Here is a 20,346-nt window from a genome sequence, read left to right as displayed (position 1 = left end):
GGAGTTATGTTTATCGACTCATCTGGCCTGCCCATTTAGACGATTACCCCATTTCCAATCCCATTTCTAGAGAAAAGAGGATTGCCGGCCGATTTCTCCCACCCCCACCCCTGGCAGGGCCCTGGATGCCGGTGGTTTCATGGGGGCGATGTGTTGGAGGTAGGCACCCAGCAAGCCAGAGCTTGGCCCTCTCTGTCTCCCAGAGCTGGCAAGCCACAGCGGGGTGGCTATGCCCTGAGAAACAGCCCGGCAGGGGCCTGGAGCAGCTGGCTGGCGTCAGCTCTTCCTGTAGGAGATTGTGCTGGCCGGGTACACGTCACCCTTGTGTTGCCCCTCTGCCTTCTCTTATGTGCTACTTCAAATAAACGAAAGCACCCCCTGGGCTGTGCTCATGTCAGTGCAGTTACCTAACCTTATCTCTGGGAACCCAGGTATAAAACAGCAGCCTGTATTGGGAGCAGGTGAGGAGGTGGTTAGACAGAAAGATCCCCGAGAAGCAGGAATACACGTTACAGAGTTTCTCTTGTCACACAGAAGAGCCTTTTGGGCCCTTGCTCAGAGGCCTTGGACTCTTACTTAACACAGAGCTCTACCGAGCTGGGTAAGCTGTTGTCTGAGGCCCAAGCAGAAGGGAAGTGGGAATTCAAGATGTGGGGGAGACCGCCGCAAGCTGGGCCAATCGTTAAGAGCTAGACCAAAAAGAGGGGTGACATCTGTGGGGACAGCTGTGCACGGTAATACTGCTCAAAGGAGGCTGCTGGATGAATGACTCTGAAGGGCCCTGCCAACTTCTCAGTTCACGGCTCTGAGAGGCAGAGAGGCAGGGAAGGGGGACGTCCGTGGGGAGTTGGTACCCAGCAGGCCTTGTGATTGGGGAAGCCCTGAGCTCAGAAATACTCACCTGCTTTTGCTGGAGTCCTCCACGCACCACATCTGCTCTTGATCCCCCTTTATTCTTTGCCAGCAAGAGTAAATTCTGGCTGATGTTTCTAGAAAGAGTTCTGTGAGGTGTCTGAGTGGAACAGGTAGACTTGGGCTTGGGGTGAGACAGGCCCGTGTTCAGATCCTGACTTCCCAGTGCGAGCTAGCTGGGCACTCTGGCAAAGTCATCGAGCCTCCGTCCTCACCTGTCTATCTCCCCTTAAGTTGTGTACCATGTCCCTTCCCACCTGCGATCCTTCAGTAGCTCCTCGCTGTTCTTCTCACTCCTCTCAGGGTGACCTTCATTCCTAGGCAAGAGTTTCCAGGACACCTGGTCAAATTTAAATCTCAAACGACAAATAATTTTTTCCACCACGCTCCAAAGATTTGCATGGGATGTACTTAATACTAAATAAAATATTGAGTATCTGAAATTCAGGTTTAACTGGGCATCCTGTATTTCCAAATTTAGAATCATTTTAAATGCGTTGAAAAATGATGAAGTTAGTATAGAGTTACATAAACATTAATGTCTTATGTCAGCATGACACATTGGTCACAATGAACGAACTAATGTTGGTTAATATTATCATTAACTAAAGTTCAACTTTATTAGATTTCCTTTGTTTTTACCAAATGTCCTCCTCTCTTCCGGGAGCCCATCCAGGGCAGCACATCACAGTTAGTTCTCATGCTCCCTCAGGTTCCTCCTGTTAGTCATTCCTTTTTTTTTTTTTTTTTAAGTTAAATTCTTTATTGTTTAAAGTATTATATATGTCTCTTTTTTCCCCCATTGACCTCTCCCCAGTTGCTCCCATCCCCCAACACATGCCTGTCTGTGTCCATTGGTTATGCTCATATGCATGCATATAAGTGCTTTGGGTGATCTCTTACTCCCCTCCCCTCCCCCGACCATCTTCCCTTTTAGGTTGAACAGTCTGTTCAATGCTTTTAAGTCTCTGGCTCTATTTTTGTCCATCAGTTTATGTTGTTCATTATATTCCACAAATGAGTGGGATCATGTGATATTTATCTTCTCTGACTGGCTTATTTGACTTAACATAATGCTCTCCAGGTCCATCCATGTTGTTGCAAATGGTAAGAATTCCTTTTTTTATTTTTTATTTTTACAGCAGCGTAGTATTCCATTGTGTAGATGTACAACAGTTTTATAATCCACTCATCTGCTGATGGGCACTTAGGCTGTTTCCAAATCTTAGCTATTATAAATTGTGCTGCTCTGAACATAGGGGTGCATATATCCTTCCTGATTGGTGTTTCTGGTTTCTTGGGATATATTCCTAGAGGTGGGACTACTAGGTCAAATGGGAGTTCCATTTTTAATTTTTTTTTTTGAGGAAACTCCATACTGTTCTCCACAGTGGCTGCACCAGTCTGCATTCCCACCAGCAGTGCACAAGGGTTCCAGTCATTCCTTGTTGTTGATGATCTTGGCAGTTTTGAGGGTTACTGGCCAGGCTTTTTGTAGAATATCCCTCACATTTCCCCCCCTCATGATTAGACTGGGGAAATGTGTTTTTTTGGAGGAGGACTACAGAGGTCAAGTGCCATTCTCATTCTGTCATTGGAAGCATGTGCATTAACCACATGACTTATCAGTGTGGATGTTGGCCTTGATCACCTGTCCAAGATCATGTTCATCGGGTTTAGCATCCTGTGCTTGTATTTGCTCAATTCCAGGCATATGAATCCTCCATGACCAGACCCCTGGCTTCCTGTCATAGATGTTTTTCTGCTCCAAACTTAGGAACTGCTGGCTATTCCCCTAACGAACAACTTTCAGTCTCTCTCGCTGCCAGGCTTGCTCTCCCTCCACCTGGAATGTTTGACTCATTTATACAGAAGGCTGGGTTAGGTACTGGTGATCTGCCCTGCACCCACTCTCGGGTGGTACTGGTTACTCTGTGGTTATGATGTTTACTTATGTCTCCCTGATCCCAGTGCATACGTAGCATCTGGCATAGTGCCTGTTGGAACTCAAAACATAATCCTATATAATAAAAGCCTAATAGGCTAAGTGTCCGGTCGTTCAGAGCATAATATGTTAATGATATGCGAAGGCCATTCAACCGCTCGCTATGACGTGCACTGACCACCAGGGGGCAGACACTCAGACCAGTAGGTTAGCTTGCTGCTGGGGTCCGGCCCATCGGGACTGAGTGAGGTGGGCCAGACATGCCCTGGAGCCCTCCCACAGCCCCTCCCCAGCTAGCCAACCTCCCGCATCCCTCCCCAGCCCTGATTGTGCACTGGTGGGGTCCCTTGGCCTGGCCTGCACCCTCTCAGAATCCAGGACCCCTCAGAGGATGTCAGAGAGCCAGTTTTGGCTTGATCCTGCAGGCCAGGCCGAGGGACCCCACTGGTGCACAAATTTGTGCACTAGCCCTCTAGTTGTTGAATAAGGGAACAATTATTCCAGACAATGCAGGTAAACCTCTAGCACAGTGCCTGCCTTGTAAACAGTAGATGCTCAGTAAGGGCCTGTCTCTGTCTCTGTCAATATAGGAAATAATCCTCCCTAGATCTGAGCAACTATATTAAGTTTGTGCTTGCCCGACAACCCCATCACAGGCCCCTACAGGAGATGAGATTCTGGAGCAATGGTCTCCTAGGACTCCCTGAGAGCCACAGTTACCTGCATCAAAGCGTCAAGGAGGCCACTTAATGACAGAGATGTTGGGCTAAGTAGGCTACTCTCGGTCAACCTACAAATTAAAAAGACATCCTTCTCCCAATGGACAAACTTCAAATTATGAATCCATTGGCCCAAATTTCCATAATCAGGCCCTCAGACCTTTTGTTATCTAGTGAAAGGGACCTACCTCACTCTCTTTTTGTGGCCCACACTCAGCACATGTATGAGTGATATTTGTACCTGGTGGTGCTTGTTCTTGATGACTGGTATACCTGTATGTTTGTATGTAGATTAATTTTTTTCTTTTCACTCATTCAGTGTATTTGTGACTCTACTCTGAGACCCAAAGAGGGGAGACACTTCATGTAGTGGTTCCAAGAATCTCTGATCAATCATAAGACTAATTATATTATCTACTTTGTGCCAGGAACTTCACCTTCTTCACCTCTCATTCTCTCAATAACCCTGCAGGTTGGGAATTATTATTCCCTATCACTAATGAGAAAACTACGCTTTGGAGTGCTTTAAAACTTGCCCAACTTTGTGGTCGATCTAGGCTCTGAACTACAGCTGTGGACTTCAGACTCTGAGCTGCATCCACTGGAACTGGCTGCCTCCCCGTGGATCAGAAAGTCTTGTAAGACAGGGTCTGCATCCCCGATGGCTTGTGCTCATCAGAGTGTTCTTGGATATACTCCTCCCTCTGACCCCAGGCCACCTCATTAGAGCAGATCCCCATGAATCTACACCTATACACCCGCAAGAGCCTCCTTCATGCCTTCCCGGCCTTGGGTTCCCCGCCCACAGACAGATCACTGCTGTGCTGCCATTGCCGTCCTCGGGACTCACAAGATTGCCCATTTCCAGCCCTCCATGTTCTTTGCCTTGCCCCCAAGATGCTGTACTGTGTTCCTACTTTATATCTAACTTCATCTGAATTAGCCACAGTCTTCTGCCTGGCCCCTATGTCAGCCATCCACATTTCTACTTCATGTGCTGAATCTGTCCTTGGAGTCCTAGAGTCTTCTCTCCATGCCCTGGAAAGGTTGGGCCTTCTCCTTTGGAAGCAGAATGTCATAGGTATAAGGTTTGGAGATCAGTCTTCCTTTCCCCTGGGAGCTCCAAGGCCACAGGCTCAATCATGGTGTCTAGGAACCATCATAAAAGATCCACACAAGGCCAAGTTCATGAGGAATCCAGTCATTGCCAGGTGGCTGACTCTCTAGGAGTGGTAATGGTGCAGCCTCTGAATTTATTCTCTCTGAGGTCACAAATGGCCTAGCAGTTGAGCAGAAAGGTTAGTCAAGGAGGCTTCAAAGAGTTAGCTGTGCCAGTATGCTCACAGGAGGTGTAAAACATATTGGAGTTGGAACGATAAGGGTAAAGGAAGCCCAGGAGGTGGCAGATGACTGCCAAACCCAGGAGGACTTCAGAGCTGAAAAGTCAAAGAAAACAGGATGGAACAGGCAGCACCATCATGATTTGTCTCATGTGCAGGAAAATGGGGACAACCTGTCAGGTTTAGAGTGGGAGAGAGGGAGAACGAAAGGAAGGATGATATATTTATTGAACTCTTAGCGTATTGCAGGCACTGCTTTATGCACCTTCCATCTTATTACCTTAGCTAATGCTCACAGCCCTGAGTGATCTGGGACTCTCAGTGTTCCCATTTTGCTAATCAGGAAATTGAGGCCAGGAGAGGGTAAGTAAGCCAGTTCCCCAGCCAGTACATGGTAGAGCCAGGATTGAACCATACAGCCTGTGTCTGCAGTCTGCTCTCTTAGTCATTACACCACAGCACCTCCGGTCCAGGGAGAGAGACAGGCAGTAAACCAAGGATCCTGCAAATATTTATTTAATTACCATGGTGATGAGTGATGGAAAGGAGAAGCGCTAGAAGCGTTGTCTGAGACGGCTGGGAGACTCAGTCGGGGAAGGGAAGGGAGATGTTTTCCTAAAGATGTGTCCTTTACGCTGAGTCTTGTGGGGGGTCTGCTCATGACAGAGGCAAGGGAGGGGACACACTGGTGGAGGAGGGACAAATGCCCATCTTGTACCCAGAGATATTAGATTGCTGCCATCTCTTCTGTACCCCAGAAATAGCCAGCCACCTGTTTTCCTCAATGCACAGTGTAATCTGGCCCCCTTTAACTTGAGTCTTTCCCATAATGCTGACCATCAGGAGGTTGCTCTGATTGCTTCCCTATGCCCCTGACCAAGGATTGGCAAACGTTTTCTGTAAATGGCCAGATAATAAATATCTTGAACTGTGGGCCCATCAGTTTGTCGTAACTACTCAGGTCTTCCGTAGAGATGCAAGAGCAGCCACAGGTGGTACGTCAATGAATGTGGCTGTGTTCCAATAAAACTTTATTGTGGATCCTGAAATGTGAACTTTATATACTTTTTACATCTCACGAGGTACTATTCTCCTTTTTGTTTTTCAACCATATTAACATGTAAAACCATTCTCAGTTCATGGGCTGGCCATATAAAAACAGGTAGGGGGTGGGGGCTGGATTTGGTCAGCGGCTGTAGTTTGACGATGCTGCCCGGGACCGTATTTCCAGCTACCCTACCTGTCCCCTACTCCCCATTGACATCTCCAGAAGTCAAGCTCATTGCCCCAGTCAAATCAACTCCTTCTCTGGATGTTCTGATTTCTGTTCCTGATCTGGGGTGTCTGTTCCTTAGGGGATGGAGGGGCAGGAAAAAAATGGACAGGAACCACTGTTCTAGTCATGTTTGGTCATTGTCCCTTCTCAGACCTGCTGGGCACACTCCTGCCTTTGCTCAGCTTCCGCCCCACCTCTCTCCTCCTCTTCACCGCCAAACTTCTCCTAAGATTGTGTCGACGCCCTGTCACCGTTTCATCACCTCCCACTCCTCACTCCTCACCCCCTCCAATCTGGCTTCCACCACATCGCTCCACAAAAACAGCTCCCACAAAGGTCACCGATGACCTCAGTGTTGCTAAATCCAAAGGACATTTTTCAGTTCTCATCTTACTTGCAATCGACACCGTTGACCACTCTCTCATTCTTGAAAGACTCCCTCTGACTTTGGCTGCCCTTTCTCTTTCTCCTTTGTGCACCTGCCCTCCGCGGCCTGGCCCTGACCTGTCGGGATTCCTAAAGGCTAGATCCAGGGCCTGTTCCTCTCCCTTGAGCTACTCTCTTTGGGTGGTCATGCATCTCTAGCTCCCATCCTGACTTCTCTCCTGAGCAGCAGTCCACCTCTCCAACTTTGTACCTGACATCTCATCTCTCAGGTGTCTTAAACCGCCTCACACTTTACATGTCCAAAACCAAGGTCATCCATTCGTCCCACTAGCTACTCAAGTAGCAAGCATTTTCAGAGCACTTGCTATCCGTCAGACATTGCACTAGTTGCCAAGGCCACAATTTTTCGTAAAAAAGAGACAGAATCCTGCCCTCAGGGGACTGATAGTTTACTGCAGAGACATACATTGACCACACCTTCAAACCTCTTAATCCCCACAGCTCATCTCTCTCTGTCACAATGGTCCTTGTCCATTGCCCTTATCTGTGTGATTGGCACTGCAATCTGTCCAGTCCTGAGAGCCAAACGTATCCGAGTCACCTCCCTTTTCCTTACCAAAGCCCCATAATCTAGCTTGCAGTCTTGTTGACTTGCCCCTATATAGCCCTTGACATTATTTCTCCTCATGCCCACTGCTGCTCTCCCGGCCCTGGCCTTTTCCATACCTCCTGCTGGACCACTGGTTCATCCACTCTGGTCTGCAGTTCAGCCAGATGATCTTTCCAAAATAAAACTCTCACCATGCCACCTCCGCCCTCCCCTCCATATAACTGAACCAATTGAACAATTCCGAAGACTGTTCATTGTTCTTAGAATGAAGGGTGGGAGCTTCTCACCGAGACCACTCAAGACCCCACGTGCCCCTGCTGGGCTCTGTGGTCTCATCTCCACACACTATCCTCCTATGCCATGCTCCAGACCCCTGGATGGTTTCAGCCCCTTGTTCTCATAGTGCTTCTTTCCCACCTCGAAGCATGTCGCTCCCTCAGTTGAGAATGCTGCAGGCCCCCTACTCTTTGCCTGGATGTCTCCGGCTCCCCCTTCAGTTCTTGGTTCCACCATCACTTTCTCAGCAAGGCTTTCCCTAACTTCTCTGCCTGATCTACCATTCCTGTTAGAGCCCCAGGCAGAACCTTGGACCACCCCTCAAGGCCAGTTGCCATACCGCCATTTACATCTGAAGGTTCAATTCTTCCGTGAAAAGCTTTCAAGGATGGGGATTCTATCTCTTTTTACTCAAAATTCTGCCATCAGTAGCTATTTGTTAATAGCTATTTGTTCATTGGGTGGATGGATGGATGGGTAGATAGATGAGTGGGTGGATGAACAAATGTCATTACCCTGCCTGAAGCATTTTCTCTATCCACCTTTCAAGGTCAGCTCAAATACCACTTCTTGCAGGAAGCCTTTCCTGATACGCTTGGTGGAAATTCACCTCCCTCCCGTGACTCTGTGCTCAGCATGTAACTACCACAGCATCACTTGCCTTTAACCTTGTGCTCACAGCTGCTGTCCCTGTGGTCTGGGTGTTTCCGGAGATCCGGGACCAGCCTTGCCCATCTCTATACCTCTCCCTTGGCATGGTGCCTTGGACATGGGAGGCGCTCAGTAAACACTTGCGGAATTGATTTCTTTATGTAGCCCGGGTCATTCTGACCCTGACAGCGATCCATCCTTGAAACGTGATGTCGTAACTGTGAGAAAGGCCGATCAAGGGAAACTCCCAGCCACTCCCTCCCTTGTCTTCACGGCTCTTTTTTTCTTTCCCTGAAAGTTAGTTACTCAGTCACCCAAGAAGCTTCCCTCACCCAAGCTCACGTCAAGACACAATACGAAATGGCCTGGCCCTCAATCACGTTTCCTTTTCCGGGGTGGGTGGGGGTGCAGCTAGTTTATTACCAAGTTTTTTCACTGCCTCGGGACCCATTTTCATTCCGCCTGCTGATAGGTTACATTTAATTTTTTTAAAGAATTCCCTTACCTGTGTTTTTATCTGCAGCTGTGTTTACGTGGCTTTAATTGCTTCCTAATTATATATAGACATCCCTGTCCCTTTATTTTTCTTGCTCAAGTCTGTTGACTAAAACAGGAACACAGAGAGAGACCCAGTCAGCGCTCTTTCTTCCCCATGCTGATGAAAGGGGCATTTTATAAAGTTGGAGTAGCTCCTACAGCATACCTGTTCCCTGAGCTATAACTCCATTTAAAACAGTGTGGTGTGCTTTTATTTTAGCATCTTGAGTTTTTTGTGGTCCCAATTAAACTCACTTATTACGGATCCTGACTTTGTTTCTATTATCCTCAGCACTTTGATATGTAATGCGAGCTCCCATCTGTCAGGCATTTGGGGAGATGCAGGTATTCTAGGTAGTTGAATATTCTGGTTAGCTGAGTTACCATAATTGGTATATACGGACCCTCGATTTTCATAAAATTAGAAGCACAGTAAAACTTCCTTTGCTGTATTGCTAAGCTGATTATTTATAACACTAGTGGTTCAGTGCACAAAATTCGTGCACATTAAAAGGGAATTAATTAGAGGAAATATTTTAATATTGCTATTTGCCCTTTATAATAGAAGTGTCAGAGATGAAAGAAAATTAGTAAAATGTATATGAAAATATTCCTCCTGTCAGAGTCTGGGGCACACTGTGGGACCCAGAGTCAAGTCTCTGCCCACCTGCGTGCACCTCGAAATCGCGTGAAGCTCAGACCTGGCTGCCCTCACCCTTGTCAAGCCCCACTGGGTGTGGGGGGGTGCAGCCTCAGGTCCCCCGGCCCTGTGCCGGGTGGAGGGCACATCCTCAGGTCCCCCAGCGCACCCTCAAGTCCCCCAGCCTGGCGCAGGGATGGGGGGCGTGGCCTGAGGTCCCCCATCAAGCCCCACCGGGGGGTGGGGCGACACAGCCTTAGGTCTCTGCTGATCGCTTGTTATGGGAACCCCACCTCTGCTGTGGGTGCAGTCATCACGTGACAGAGTGAGGGTCAATTTGCATGTTATCTCCTTATTATATAGGATGAGTGATGCTTTCTGCATGCAGAGAGTAGCTCCAGGGCTCACCACATGTTTCCTCATTCGATCCTGACAGAAGCCCAGGTGCTGGTGTGGATGAGGAAATCGCTGCCCAGAGATGCTGAGTCACCTGCCTAAGGCCCCAGAGCTCGGGGTGGTGGAATGAGGATTCCTGACTCCAAAGCTCTCAACTGGTAAGACCAAATTGTTAGTTTACATTTTTCTGATGATCCAGAGGTTCCCTTTCTCACCTCCTCCAGGCTATCATGAGGACATTGCTTCTTATTGTGCCATAGCCCAGATGGCGTAGGGCCTTTTACTGGACTGTCCTGCCCTCTTGTCCCTCTTGTCCCCACAGGGGCTTTGAAATTCATGCATTATAAATAGGTTCTACGATACTGGGCCCAAAGGACTATGGGAATGGAGAGGTTGGAGCATTAAGAGGTGGTTTTAAATCTTAGTTGAAATCCCTTTAAAAAAAAATCTAAGAAACTCAGGCTACACCTGATATGGGAGACCCAGATCAATCGATCCATCAACAAATCTTTATTAAATGCCACTAAAATGCAAGGCCCTAGGCTCAGTGCTGTGGGCAGCTCTCTGAGTTGCTCTGGCTTTTACAGGAGAATTGTGATTTGCAGCTCCTGATGAAAAGGACTATTTATGGCATGCCAGAGCTTATGGGGCTTATGGCTGTTAAGTCTGTTTAAGCCTGCAACTGAGATTGAGGCTTTTTCTTGAGGGAAGAGGAAAGCAAAACTGAGCACCCATCCCTCTGTTTGGAGGTGTGTAAGTTGAGCTCTTGTGTTATGAAACAGTGGGAACCGAACTGAAATGATCTTCCCTGGGAAAAACAATGAACAGGAGGCCACTTGAGCTCACCGAATCTACAGGGAGGGTAAGGATGAGATTAAAAAAAAAAAAAAGATGAAGAAAACCTAACATTTTCATAGTATGTCTCAAGTATGCCCATTTTTCCTTTAAATGACTCTGAACTTATCCTGCCATTTGGAAATGTTAACTTTGGAAAGGGCAATTAGCATAGGGACATGTGGACTGGCCGAGGGTGTGAGGGGAGGGTGTGGGGCGGGGAGGAGAAGGAAGTAGTGGACTGTCGCAGCTTGAAGGGCTGCCTGGAAACTTCGTGTACGGACCAAGTTTCAGAGATGGCATTGCACACGGAGGGAGAACCGGGCAGGCTTTGCTGGTGTGCAGACCTGCTGGCAGAGTGCCGCCATGGGAGTGGCAGTGAGGCTCAGGACTGGTTTGGTCTCTGGGACCCTATACCTCTAAACGGGGTGTCTGGATAAGCTGTGAAGAGTGGTGAAGTGGTTGGCCTCCAGCTTGGCTGAACGATGGCTCTCCATTTGGCCTCATGGTGTAGTAGGGTTAGGGCTCAGCGTCTGTGCTCTGCAGCAAGGCTGCTCGGGTCTGAATTCTTACCAGCCCCATGAGCAAAGGACTCCGTCTCTTGGACTTCAGTTACTTCATCTGTAAAATGGGGATATTGGCAATAGCTACTGTGGAGGGGTTTTAGAAGGATTAAATGAGATAACACACAGAAACTATGTATTTACTTACTTACTTACTGTTAATCTTCACTCGAGGATATTTTTCCAGTGATTTTTTAGAGAAAGTGGAAGGAAGGAGGAGAGACAGAGGGAGAGAGAAACATCGATGTGAGAGAGACACATCAATTGGTTGCATGTGCCTTAACCAGGGCCAGGGATCAAACCTATAACTGAGATATTGGCCCTTGACAAGAATTGAACCCGGGACCCTTCAGTCCTTGGGTCATTGCTCTATCCATTGAGCTAAACCAGCTAGGGCATGGAAACTATTTAGAACAGTGCTTGGCATGTACCAGTAGCAGGTACTTAAAAGAAATGAATTTTTGTTACAAAGTCCTCCAAGTGTGGCTCTGAGAGACAGATGTAGTGGACCCGGGCTCGGTAGGTTTCAGGACTGTTGGCAACCTGACGGAGGTTGTCAGACACTAGATAGGACTGGCCAAAATGACACAGAGGCTTACTGTGATCTTATGTAGATGATGGTGATGATTTTCATTCTCCCTTATCTTTTGGGAAAGTATCACCATGGTCTTTGATCATGAAAGACAACTATTGATAACACTGTATTTATACGCAGAGAAATCAAGAAGAAAAACAAAGAGATTTCAACTTCCAACAGAGTGGTCTAAATGTGGGTAATTTCAACTCCTCGTTTCAGACCGCTTTTATCTTCACAAATACAAAGATGGGGGAAAGAAAATGGAGTATACTGCAGGTGGCATCTGCCGGACAGTGATGACGACCAAGGAGAATACAGGTTGGAATCTGAAAGGCTTTTGTTAGAACACCCCAAGCTCACGTGTCTTGGTGTCTTTAAGTCTTGGATAAATGGCTGCTGTGCGATGCACTGTCAATGTATATATGTATTTCAATGGTCATCGTATCACATCTGCATGAAGTCTGCTGGGTCTGTGAGTGCTCAGTGCCCATAAAGCCCCTTAGTGCTGAAGGGAGAGGTTTAGGAGACACGTGGGAGGCCTGTGATTGCACGGAGACCGGGGTGTACTTCTCTGAGGACAGGTTTCCTAAGGGACAAGTTGAGGCTGTGTGTTTAAGTTATGGAGCTAGATGTGGAGTCTGAGCCCAGCTGATGGGCAGTGAGGAGCTCTGAGGAGACTCCAGGCTCCGTCCATTTCCACAGTCCTCACTGCCCAGGTGTGGTTGGCTACACACCTGCAGAGCTGGTGCCGGGGAGGCAGCCAGCTGTGAGAAGCCAGAGAGCAAGGAGCTCTTTTTTCTGACATGAGGCAGTCTCTGCTGTAAAAGAGAAAGGGATTAAACAGAGACAGTGCAATTGAGATGGAGAGATAGAACGAGAAGGGGGCGAGAGAGCAGAGAGAGGTGTGATGTGAGATGAACATATCTGGAATTCAGATACAGGGAAGCGAGGAAAGAGAGAGGTGAGGCGAGGAGAGGGGAGGGGATGGAAGGAGAAAAGAGAGGCATTTTCTAGGTCTTGTATTTTCTCTCCTGGGGTGTGGGTTTATGGAACTCTGCTCTCATTCTATGAGCCACTTCAATATCCTCCCACCCATGACAGCCAACAATTCCCTTCTTATTAAGCCAATTTTAGTTGATTTTCTGTGACTTGCAATTCAAAGGGTCCTGACTAGACATCAGGGGTTGTTGGGTGTCAGGATTTGCATATGGAGCCCCTCTTTCTCCCTATTGAGACCTCTGCTGCCCCAGAGCACCCTCAGGTACCCTCCAAGCTTCCCAGCAGCCTCCTGGGGTCCTCCTCAGGTGCCCACTCCATAGCTCAGTCTGGCCCATCTCCTCTGATTCCAAACTGTCATTTGTTCATTTATTCAGCGAGAGTTTATTGAGCATAAATGTGGTGGGAACACAGCAACCAACAGAGTGGAAATAAATACCTATCTAACTAAGAATCAAGGTTACCAAGTGATTTATTTCTTAAACTAAAAGCTATGAGAGGCCAGAGGAAGGAATGGCCATTGTGGGTGGGGTCTGGAATGGTGCTGTGGGCATCACAGATGGGCTGAGAGGTGGGATTGGGACAGTGGGATTGAAAGAAAACATGGGAGCTTGGTAGAGGGTATGGAAGCTTCAGGAGAAAGAGGACCAAACAACCATGGCGGAACACCAGACCTGCCACGTGCTGAAGGGAGGCTCAGACGAGGGGCTGGAGCAGCCCATCCTTTCAGAGCCCTGCTGTCCAGTTAGGCCATTGGAGAGCCCACTTTCAGCGGGCATGTTGGTGCTTGGAGGAGCGCTTTACCCATTGGTATCTTAATGGTGGAAGGAGTCTTCAATTCTTTACTCAAGGGACTGGCTAAGGGAGTCCTTTCAGGCTGGGGAGATGGATGAGCTTGTTGCCTTGGGAACCTGGGAGCTTTGTTGCCACTATGCAGGTGTTCCTTCCACACCAAGGCTGGCGCTGCCTTGGTGGTCGAGCTTGGCCTGGTGTGGGTGAGGGTGGAGAGGCAGTGGCTGCTGAAGGAGTGGATTGATTGGCAGTGTGCCTGCCTTCCTGGACAGGAGCCTGCGCTCTGTCCTTCCCCTTCCTCCACCTGGAATTTTCTATGGGAAGATGGAAACATGGCTTTCCTGCCTGGGTACCACTTCTTGGTGCAGTTCAATGGGCTGAGATGTTTTGGCTCCCCTTAAGACAAGGAAGAGAGTTGTATTTTTAACTGGGCTATTGGGAGGATCAAGTTAAAGCCTATAATTGTTTAGTATGTGTCCTGGAGCATATTAAGTGCTCAATAAACAGTAGCTCTCAACATTGACCTTCTCAGCAATAATTCTGAGAGTACAGGGTATGGATTGGTGTGTGTGTGTGAGTGTGTTTTAATCTTAGTGGTTACAACATGATATCACTTAAAGCAGAGAAATCTAAAATGGACACACCAGCTAGGGAGGACTATTGAGTGTCTTTAGCTCATGTGCAGTTTCCAGTTTCCATAGAAACCAAGCAAAGAAAATTTGCTAAAGGAAGCCTAGAAAATAAGTAGATTCAGGCCTGTATGATTATGTCTCCAACCCTTTAATACACAGGCAGACTTTTATTACTATGATCTTATTTTCTCTTTAATATCTTTTTTTTTCTTATAAGATGTAATAGACCCAGACTCTTTCTATGCAGAGGATGACACAAAGTGGAGGATTTATTCTGCCACATTCCCTGTCACAGGCCCAATAGCAGCGCTTCCGAGGCCCCTGTGACTGTGTTTATCTGCCGAATCCACCCAGCTCTGCCATTCTGTGAATATTCAGAGATTGTTTCTTGTTAGCTGTTAAGGTATCGGAGCAAAGAACCAAAAAAATCCTAGCATGGAGAAGGGCAAACTGAAATCCCAATGAACATTTTGGCAGTGAGACCCGGGCTAGAATGGAAATGTTGAATTCCCCTGCACAGGGAGGTGATTGGGGTTCTGGGGTCATTTGATTACACCTGACTCCTTGGAATCCCTCTTTCGCTGTCAGTATCGGTATCAGGAATGAGAGAGACGGCTCTGAGTCAGACCTGCCAACATTTGAATCAATAGCCATGCAATCTTGCTTCAATTTACAAGCAATTTTAAATCTTTTCTTTCAAATGCCTTCAAGAAGGGAGGAACGGAGGGATGGGTGGGAATACCAAAGTGAACTTCATTTTCTTTTTTCTGTGCAAAAGGAGGCTTGATCTGTCACTGCTGATCCTAGTGCCGTGGGCTCCCTTGAATGGTTCATCGTCTTTAGCTGCTTAGCACAGAGAAAATGAAAACAAGCACAGGAGTCGGGGGTGGGTAAGTGCCTTTGCAACAGTAAGAAATATCTATATTGGTCTCTGCCCCCGGCTCTTGACACAGAGCTCCTGAAATCTTTCTAAATAGGGGTGCTAGGAGAATCTTTTGTCCTAACATGTAGTCTTTGACCCTGGTTCCTGACACAGAGCTCCTAAGACCTTTATAATTTCCTGAATGGCGGACACATTTGACCCTGAGCTCCTAAACCCCTTGGGATTTCCTGGGTGACAAGAATCGCACTTTTGTTCTCATGAGGCACCTCTCCAGTGGGCTCCTGGATAGCTTTAAGGTAGGGGCTTGTCACTAGAAAGACCAAGCTATCATTAGAAGCTTGGAAACCTAGCTTCCTCCCCCCATTTTTCAGAGAAGGAAGAGAGAAGAGGGGATGGAAGTGGAGTTAATAATTGATCATGCCTGTGTGATGAAGTCCCAACAATCTGGGGTTCAGAGAGCTTCTGGGTTGGTGAACACATCTGCATACCAGGAAGGTGGCACGCCCCAACTTCATGGGGACAGACACTCTTCTCTTGGGACCCTTCCAGATCTCAGGCTATGCATCTCTTCGTCTGGTTGTTTGTCTGTTATTTCTATCATACCCTCTACTATGCAATGAATGGGTAAACATAAGTAAGTGTTCCCCCAAGTTGTGTGAGCTCTTTTAGAAAATGATGTTATCTAAGGGGGGAGTGGGTCATGGGAATCTCTGATTTGTAGCCAAGTTGGACAGAAGTTGTGGGTAACTTGAGGACCTACTACTTGCATTGGCATCTGATGTAGGGGACAGTCTTGTGGGACTGAGACCTTAACCTATGGGGTCTGCACTAACTCCTGTTAGTGTCCAAATTGAACTGAATTGTAGGACACCTAGCTGGTGTCACAGAGAGTTGCTTGGTATATGGTATTGTGAGTGTGGGAGTAGTGTGAGAGTGAAGGAGAAACAGAGGAGTGTGGTTTTGCCATCGTCGTCCCCTTGGAGGCATGTGATTGGCTTGCTTCCTGGCCATGGAGGACCGGGCAGCAGAGTGGAAGCAGCTCTAGGCTGGTGTCAGAAGCTCTGGGGCCGCCTCGGTCCTGCCACTTTTGAGTTACGTGACCCATTCATGCATGAATTTCTCACAAGGGCCTGGCACAGGGAGTGCAGGGCTCAGGAAAGAGCATCAGCAAAATTGGAAATCCATGCTTATGAGTAAGCACGTGATGCACATACACACTCCAGAACATCACCAATTAGCCTTTATTGAACACTTACTCCGAGACCGGTATCACTGTAATAATGACACTGGGAAAACAACCTAGGGTAGCTCTTGCACGTGGCCTGGCTATGGAAGTAGGTGAGAGAGAGCTAGCTTTTCCCTGAGGGCAATTAACAGGAACTCCAGATCTGGACCACACACTCAACGCCTCCTCGATGACCCATCGAGCCCCCACTTGGCAGAGCCCCTCCCAGCCATCTCTGATTGCTCTTCTCAGGGTCACTCTTCCACCTCAGCTTCTATGGCCACAGACAAGAGGGTTGCATTTAGTCAGAGCTCTTAAAAGCATCCGGCATTTCCCCCATGCCTCTGCTTCCCACCAGGACCCTGAACGTCAGAAGCTTTCTCGCTGCGCTCTGCTGTTGTGTTTTTATAGAAGGGCGAGTCTTCGCCTTATGGTTGAAGTAAGGGAAATGGAATTGCACAGGGAATATAGGGAGGAAGGTTTTCATCATCAGGCATGCATTGGTTGCCATGGCATCCAGATGACCACTGATTACTCCAGGGAGAGCCAGCCCGAAGAGGACAGAGGGACTCCCAAAGGTACTATCACTTATGTTCCTTCATGTCAAAGTTCTTCACGATTTCCAGTGAGCTAATCCTCCCAGCAGGCCTGATGAGGCAGATCAATACTGTTATCCCTTTTAGAGCTCAATATTAGTATCCACTTTAGGGCTCATTATTTTATCAGCCCAAGTACTCCATCTTTAAAGTCTCATCTGTGTCATCTTGAGGCACTACTCTAATTTGTGATTGTGAGTCTATGTCACCTCTGCTCTCCCAAGAGAGGGGGAGCCAGGGTAGGTGGCACAGGAGACACGTGGAGCTGCATATCATCAGTATTCAGGGTCTGTGAGGACTCTAACAAGTGCTGGGCACCCACCCAGAGGCCAGGACCACTCACTGGGTGACCTCGGGAAGGTCACCTCTTTCTGGGACCCTATTAGTGCCTCTGTAGAATGGGGATCAGAGTAATTCCCACCTCTCCTTGACTTGCCTTCTGTCTTCCACGGAGTTGTTTGGATAAAATAAGACCATTGCTGTAGATATACCTTGCAGTAGAGCAATACAAGAGATGATAATGATTGGGAGTATCAAAGCAATGATATAAATATTTGGACTGTGGAGTACACACAACGAGCCCATTTTAATTGAGCATTTTATATGAGTCCATTTTTCACTCTTTAGCATATCAGTTATGCCACTTTTTAAAAACTTCGTTTAGCGGTTGCCCTTGCATTTGCAATATACATTTACAATTGATCTAAGTCCACTTTCAAATAACATTATGCCATTTCACAAGTAATATATCTAATAATAACAAAAGAATCCCAATTTTTCTCTCCTGTCCCTTGTATCATTGCTATTCTTCATTTCACTTATAGGTAAGCATACATAAGCATTTCTATCTGTCCATCCATTCACCTAATATATACATATATACATAAGATATTCATATATAAGCATATATAATTAAATACATTAATACTATTATTTTGAACAAAATATCTGTTAGATCAATAAATAGTAAGAAAAATAAAAGTTTTTATTTTATCTTTAATTCTCTTTTTGATACTCTTTTTTTCTTTCTGACCTATATTATCTTCCTTCTCTCTAAAGTACTTCTTTTAATATTTCTTGCAAGGAGGGTTTACTGGCAGCAAATTTTCTCTATTTTTGTTTGTCTGGAAGATTGTATTTCTCCTTCACTTTTGAAGGATAATTTCACAGAGTACAGAATTCTAGGTTGATGGTTTTGTTCTCTCAACATTTTGAATATTTCACTCCACTCTCTTCCAGCTTGCATGGTTTCTGAAGTTGGATGCAATTCTTAATCTTTGCTTTATTCCTCTGTAGGAAAGGTGTTTCCCCCCCTCCGGCTTTTTTCATGATTTTTTTCTTTATCTTTGATTTTGTAAAGTTTGAAAATGGTATGCCTAGATGTTGGGCAGTTTTTAAAACTTATTTCTATTAATCTGCTTGGTGCTCTCGGAGCTTCCTGGACCCATGGTTTGGTGTCTGACATTGATTTGGTGTGAGATCTGACTTCCCAAACACATCTGGCTGTAGAGGGGCCAGATAGGCAACCGGGAAATGCAAGGAAGTCAACTCCCTGTGGGCTCAGATTGACCAATGGAAGACAGGTGACAGGAGGGTAAATGTCCTTTCCGGACCTCCTACCACAGAGCCCTCCAAGGCACAGTCTTGCCTAGTCTCTGGGGACACCCTGTGTGACTGAGCAAGTGCATCTAACAAAAGACCAGCTGTTCCTCCTTATGGCTCATGTCAGAGAATCACTCAATATATTAACCCATCACAAGGCATTGTTTCTCTGCTCACATCCCTTTCCCTCACTCTCACTGCTTTGGGGTTGCACCTCTCACGTAGAGTCTTAGCTCCTTATCCTCACCTCAGGTTCTCTGTACCCCAGAAAACCTGACCTAAGACAGGGCCAATAGAAAAAATTCCAATCCTCCACACTCACAGTGGTCCTTTAAGAATTTGTCTCTGTATCTCCACCCCCAAAGTAGAGTTCTTTTTCCTAGTTCCTTCTCTTTCAAAGTGTCAATCTGTTTGCGATCTTGACCCCTCTCCTCTGAACTGCCTCTAGTTTGTCAGTATCCTTCTCAAGTGTGGTGCTGAGAATGGAATGCCACATATGTTAGGAAGTTTTGCTCTTGAAAGAAGTATAAGCTGAGGTAAATTTTGTGTGTGTGTGTTTTAGAAAGAAAAAATACAAGTAACTGAGATGAAACTAGATTGGATTTAATATATTAAGAAGGACCTCTTTGATAATAATCATTATGATTGGGATTTGAGGGGCTAGGAACTGGGATATGGAGAAAGGTCACAGTTCTCCTGAAAACCTTTTATAATAAGCCCATGTGTGGAACATTCCTATTTGTAAAAAAAAAATCATCTTTTTTATCTTATTTGGCCCTAATAGCCACCGGATAGTGCAAATGTTTTCAGTATCCCCATTTTGCACAAAGACAGTGGGTTCCATGATATTAAATGAATATTCCATTGCTGGTAAGTGACATAGTGGGGATTTGAACCTGTCTCCAAAACGTTCTGCTCTTTCTGTGACGCCAAATTTATCTCAGTATATTTAGAAAGGCATAACAACAGTTACAGGCAGTGGAGCTATTGGTTGTGGGTCTCTCCCCATCACCGAACTGCGGAACAGTTCACGAAGGAGACACCTGAGCTCAGAAGCACCAAGGAGGCCTGACTGACAGCAGCCTGTTCCCGCGAGAATGACATCAGCCTATTGTTTCCCAAGACACTGTAGTCGGGCTGCTGATTCCCAGCAGGTGTCCCATCGGTGGGAGAAATTAGTAAATAACAGTTGACCTCGTGAGAGAGGGAGGGAGACTGGAACAAAAGACAATCAAGGCAAACACACACACACACACACACACACACACACACCACACACACACACACACACACACACACACACACACACACACACACACCCCACAACCCCAAACCCCTTCATTGTACTTAATACTTGTATTTAACCAGAGAAGCTGGAATCTCTGTAACTGAGAAACCTAAGATACTTTATATGACCGGGTTCACCCGCAAAACGGTGAAAGGAAAATATAGCTGAATATAATATAGTGTCATGAAGTGTGGCTGAGAGTGTCGACGCTTCAGGGCTTGCGGTACCTGGGTGCCACGGCTGTCGAGGAAGGAAGAGAAGAATAGAAAAGGCCTCTGACCTCAGCAGTAGCACGATCGTGTTTCTTGCTGTGCGGCCACCCACAGGCCCCCATTTATCTCTCAGACTTTTCTTCTCTGCGAAGAATCATCCTGCCAAGGATCGAAGACAGAGGATAAATAGCACATCTCCCAGCCCGCGGAAGAAATGTTCGGAAATGATAGCCTAGCATGGCTCAAATCAATATCACTGAGCCATGCCATTGATGGGTTTTCATCTCTAGTTTTTTTGTCAGAGTCAAAGCCCTCCCAGTAGCGGAGCAGTGAAGACATCCTCAGTGTGTCTTTTCTTCCGTTGCAGCGGTCACTGCGGTAGTTCGTGCTCTAGTCATCGCCCGAATAAATTAGAACCATAATAAAGACTAGTTTCTCTGCCTATGCTTTCCCTTCC

The 20,346-nt window shown here is 46.8% G+C and overlaps 1 protein-coding gene across 2 annotated transcripts in view; it reads left to right on the top strand.

Annotated features, from left to right (window-relative positions):
- Positions 1 to 20,346, top strand: part of CES5A (carboxylesterase 5A) — a 163,067-nt gene that overhangs the window by 55,608 nt on the left and 87,113 nt on the right. For both annotated transcript variants that reach the window (XM_015564351.1, XM_006764340.2), the window contains exon 2: positions 9,730 to 9,847. The gene's annotated coding sequence lies outside the window, so the exon portion shown is untranslated. The remainder of the gene's footprint in view (positions 1 to 9,729; positions 9,848 to 20,346) is intronic.

This window comes from Myotis davidii, unplaced genomic scaffold (assembly GCF_000327345.1).
Source record: "Myotis davidii unplaced genomic scaffold, ASM32734v1 scaffold2621, whole genome shotgun sequence".
In the NCBI taxonomy this organism is placed as follows: Eukaryota; Metazoa; Chordata; class Mammalia; order Chiroptera; family Vespertilionidae; genus Myotis; species Myotis davidii.
Note: the sequence above shows the minus strand (reverse complement) of the source record. Positions and strands in the feature narration are given on the sequence as shown.